This window comes from Physella acuta, unplaced genomic scaffold (assembly GCF_028476545.2).
Source record: "Physella acuta isolate Inbredline_101_S28 unplaced genomic scaffold, ASM2847654v3 ptg002480l, whole genome shotgun sequence".
Classification (NCBI taxonomy): Eukaryota; Metazoa; Mollusca; class Gastropoda; family Physidae; genus Physella; species Physella acuta.
In genome coordinates, this window is record NW_026733955.1 from 40,142 (window position 1) to 46,141 (window position 6,000).

The window sequence follows — 6,000 nt, forward strand, 5'->3', positions numbered from 1 at the left end:
AGAGGTTAAGGGTTACTAGTAAAGATGATGAAATCGGGAAACAGAATATTTTTGGAAACAGGTTTGAGAGGGGTGGGGAGGGGGTATGGTTTGAGTGGGCGGAGGTGGTACTGTTGGAGTGTGTGTGTGTGTGGGGGGGGGGGGGTTGGGACATGTATCTTCTTATGAGAGAGTGATTCTTGAGTTTTTAAAAGAAAGGTGGTTACTTAAATATTATGTGAGTGAATTTCATTAATATGTAATTTAAGCCAGTGGTTCTCAACATTTTTGGAGGTACAGAACCCCCACCAGTTTCGCATGCGCATACACCGAACCCTTTTTAATAGTTTTATCGTCCACACTGACGAAATCCAGTTGTGAATCATATTAGATGGGTTTGTGTTTTGACCTCCACCGAACCCCCAAGACTGACTCACCGAACCCCTAGGGTTCTATTGAACCCAGGATAGAATAATTGATTTAGATCAATGAGAGGCTACCCAAACTCACATGACTTATTTTTATATTTAACATAACAGGCCGATATTAGAGTCTTATAGTATAAAATATTTTCAATTAAAAATAGTTTTAATTAGATCTATTTTAAAAATAATTTTAATTAGGTCTAATGATTAAGTTTTTTTTTATGTGTTAGAGTTTTCTAGCTATTTTATATGTGCTTTATGTAATCAAGCTCTTATAAGCGACATAATTAAATACTGTACGGCTAACCAACAGTGTTTCTTCCAGACTTTTTTCTCCGGGGGGGGGGGGGGGGGGGCGGACACTGTTAAAAGTATATATTTTCTATATAAATTATATAAATTTCATTTCGTTCGGGGGGGAGGGCGGTAAAAAATTTTCTGGGGGCTTCGTCCCCCCGAAGAGTTGCCTGGAAGAAACTCTGCTAACCAAATAAAACAAGCAATAGTTTTACACTAAGGTAGATTAACTATACATTTTCATTATTTCTTTTCAGTTAAATTAAAAGTTCATTATTTCTTTTAACCAAATCTAAGCGCGCCGATAAATTAATTATTTTTTTTTAAAAATTATTCATTACTTTTAAAAATAGTTGTTTTTTTTTTACTGCGAGCTACAAATGTGAAATTCTGTCGACACACAATATACGAAAACACCACGTGGTTTATTGACGCCTGCTGAACACGCCTGGATCCTGTTTATGTGACCCGGTTCGATGATCCTAGGGTTAACGCGGAAATTTCCGAACCGTTTTTTTTTCTACTTCAGTTAGAAGGGAGATAATCTCGGAGTGGAAAGTTTAATCAGCTTATCGGGGATAGAAGATTATGGATGCTAATTGGAGGTTAGGTTGATTCTTATGTGAAGTTTTAAAATTGAGAAATAATTAAAATAATTATTTATTGTGGCGTTGGGTTGAAAATTTGTGTTTTGAAATAGTTTATTGTGGTGAAAAAAATATGTTGGTCTGAACACTTTTTAAAATCGTTTTTGTGTTTAAATATTTACAATAAAATCGTTTATCTTTTAAAATTCTTGTTGACAAAATGCATTTGTAGATTATTAAATGAAATTAGGAGACGCAAAAAGATTCCTATAATATTGAAATCGCTGTAGAAATTGTGTTGGAAAAAGTTATATTTTTTAGAATCACAATTTTGTTGTTAGTATATTATTAAGAATCAAAATTTTCTTGCTCGTATATTTGTTTTTAGTTCTGTGTTATCGAAAAATAATAGACGCCCTCTCTCTCTCCCTCTCTCTTTCTCTCTCTCCCTCTCTCTCATCCTATCTCTCTGTCTCTGCGAGCGCGCGTGTATTAAATGTACAAAATTAAAAAAAAATCCCAAAATTTCAAACACACAACCTTCTATTTCATATATACCAATTTTAAAAGATGCATATCCACTTTATATCATAAGAAGTTATCTATCGCTAACTAGTTTCACTTTCACAAATGTTGATGTAAACATGAGATAGTTGCGCCAGGTGAGAATTTGTACCGTTTGACCCTATTACCCGTCTTCATGTTTTTTTAGTTTTAAGAATTCATTAGCCTACATAAAGGGTCATAACTCGAATATTCACTGGCAGCTATTTAACTACGTATTTATGTATAATAATTTGTTAAAGTGACTATTTAAACAAAGTGACCTTTAATATAAATGAGCGACGTATTTATAAGGATAAGTAAACAGCAAAATATGCTTACAGAAACGTAAAGCTGAATAAAATATTTTTGTAAATTAAACATTATTCAGACTGACCACTGACAATGACATTTTAAACTAGGTGTTAGGATTCTGTACAAGCTGACCACTAACCCTCTGTACACACTGTCAACATATAGGAACAAACCGCATACAAAAATATTTGTACAAACAGACCACTTGTAGAAACTGACCACTTCTACAAACAAACTACTTATAAAAACAAACCACTTATACCAACGAACCACTTACACAAACTGACCACTAATACAAACAAACCACTTTGTAGAAAATTAACCCTTACAGTCTACAATGTTACCACCTATATAAACTGACCACCTATATAATCTGACCACCTATATAAACTGACCACCATATATAAACTGACCACCCATATAATCTGACCACCTATATAATCTGACCACCCATATAAACTGACTACCCATATAAACTGACCACCCATATAAACTGACCACCCATATAAACTAACCACCCATATAAACTGACCATCCATATAAACTGACCACCCATATAAACTGACCACCCATATAAACTGACCACCCATATAAACTGACCACCAAATAAACTGACCACCTATATAAACTGACCACCCATATAAACTGACCACCCATATAAACTGACCACCATATAATCGGACCACCTATATAATCTGACCACCCATATAAACTAACCACCTATATAAACTGACCACCCATATAAACTGACCACCCATATAAACTGACCACCCATATAAACTGACCACCCATATAAACTGACCACTTATATAAACTGACCACCCATATAAACTGACCACCTATATAAACTGACCACCCATATAAACTGACCACCCATATAAACTGACCACCCATATAAACTGACCACCTATATAAACTGACCACCCATATAAACTGACCACCCATATAAACTGACCACCCATATAAACTGACCACCATATAATCGGACCACCTATATAATCTGACCACCCATATAAACTGACCACCCATATAAACTGACCACCATATAAACTGACCACCCATATAAACATGACCAAACTGAATAAAATCAAGGCCAACATATATTTACATGTCCTCAATACGAACAAGTTTATGATAAACATTTTGTTGCCCATCGCAAAAAATATATAAATGACTTCTGATTTTTAAAATTCTTAATTTTATTACGACGTTCGTTAAGGTACAGCTTTCAAGGTCTTGACCAAAAAAAAAATTGTTTATTCGACAAAAGCGAATCATCATAACTTTAACAGGATGCTACCTAATTTATTTTACACTACCTTCAACAACAAGATTATCTTTTTTAATTTTAGAGTTATTTCCCTTGCATCATGACCGATTTAATTTTTGTTTGCTTCTTGTGTAGTCGTATTTATCATGAACGCTCTCTAAACGTAAACAAATAGTACGGCCATTTTTTTTTACACAGTTTTAGATTTTTACATTTCATCGCTGAGCCTTGACTATTATGTTTACATTAATTTGGAGTCTAGTACGTACGAACTTAATAATATGGTGGGGGTGTTTTTGAATGTGCTAGATTAGGATATAGAAGAGTTATAGATATGTTGTTATTTGGAAAGATAAGCATGTGTATCAATGGATTAGTGGATATGTGCTTTGAGATATGTGAAGATAGGAAGAATACGATGTGGTTTGATGGTAGTAGTCTTTCAGACTTTTTTCTCCCTGGGGGGGGGGGGGGGGTTGTAAAATTATATATTTTCTATATAAATTTTATTTCGTTAGAGAGCGGTAGACTTTGCTTGATGGATATATATATATATATATATATATATATATATATATATATATATATATATATATATATATATATATATATATATGTAGAGAGAGAGAGAGAGAGAGAATGAAGATGTAAATTCAGAATGAGTTTTTTTAAAATAAATACTTTGAAACATTGGATATGGGGCAAATATGGATATATATGTGGATAAATGGAATATATTTATTTATATGGATAGTCAGAAATACAGCTACATGAAGACATGAATATATCACATAGCAAACATCACAAAAGTGCACATACCTATGGATAGGGTTTAGGTTGTATGTTAGGGTTAGACATACATATGGATAGGATATAATTTGTCTGTTAGGGTTAGGGTTATGTAAAACAGCGCCTGCTTATAGACGATAGCGCTGATAAATGACGTCAAGTTTCAAAACAATAATTAATTGTCTGTTGTTGATTACAAATGAGCCTACTCGAGGTGATTCATTGACAGCTGATGCAAAATAATTTAATAAGAAAACATGCCTTGTTTTGGTCGGTTTTTGGCTAGTCATTGTTCGTAGTCGACGTCACACTCTTGGCCTGAAGTGGGAGGGGGGGGGGAGGGGGATGGTTTGGACTTTTGTGATATGTGTCCTTAAGGAGAGATGGTAGGGGGGGGGGGTGCTCTTGTTCGCAATCGATGTCACACTCCTAGCCTGAAGTGGGGGGGGGGGAATGAGGGCTCCTGACTTTTGTGATAGGTGCGATTAAGGAGTGATGAGGGTAAGGGGGAGGGGGTGCTGTTAAAATGCTGACGACACATAGTTGCATTTTAAAAAGGAAATGCTAGAAATTGAAAATTAGCCCTTTTTTCTCGCGTTTTTTTTAAAGCTTTGTTTAAACAAGTTTGATTAAAATGTATTAATACAGTGATTGTTGACCAAGTGAAGTAAATATTCTAAAAGACATAAATGTTTTATTTATAAAAGTAAATCTGAAATTTTAAGGGGGGGGGGGGGGGGTGGGGGTGGGGGGGGGGCCAGAGTTTGCTTTCAAAAGTGTGACGCCAATATTGGGTGGTAGGGGGTCTGTTTTTTTGTGACGGTGTGAATGAGAAGATATTGTATTAAACGTACTGTTTATTTTAAATATAAAACTTATAAAATAAAAAAAAAAAGAAATATATCATTGCGCCAATATTTTAAACTATGTTTATACCAAATTATCCATTCTGTAACAGATGGTTTCCCTGTTTCGTTTTTAAAATGCCGTGTTGACGACGAATAACAAAAAAAAAATTTACAGGCACGAAAGTAGGTCAGGAATATTTGTAAATAACTGGACCATAAAATTCGGTGACAAAAATAACATATATAAATAGACAAACAGGTTGACTTGGACCTGCGTTTGTTAGGCTGGTGGGCGGTGGTATATTTAGACTGGGTGGTTAATGATCGATATTTGATAGTTCGATATCAGTGTGCTCCAGTGACAAAGCAGGCGAAAGGGGGAGGGGGGGGGGAGTAGGGTGTCGATATAATTATAGCGTTACTCTTTCTTAATTAATATAATTTGAACTAGGACTACACATCGGCATAGTACACGAAAACACGTAAAATATGTACCATTAAAGTGAAGTACCCTTTCGAACCTTATGTGGCAGGTGAAGTAGAGTTAATCTCTTTCAATGGACGGCATTGAAGGGATAATGTGATCAGCAGTCCGCCCAGGCCACCTTTACTGACCCTATATTGAGTCAAATACCTATCAGAGCTGGGTGGATTTCTGGCTACCCTATGGAATCAAACTCAGGATCCGAACTTCAGTCACTGGGTTAGCAGTTATGAGCTCTATCATCCGACCACCGCGTTCCAGATATAGGTTTAGGTTTAGAACCGGAACTGGGTAATTGCGTATGTTTTGCTCGTGGTTTTATCGTTGTTATCGTCGACATTAGCGAGACGAAAATAGAGGTGTGACAACACGAGGCATCACGAGGGCAGAAAGAGAAGAATAGACGAGTGAAGACTGCATGCTGGGAATGACAAAAATCAGGTCATTAACCCCGTCACAACAG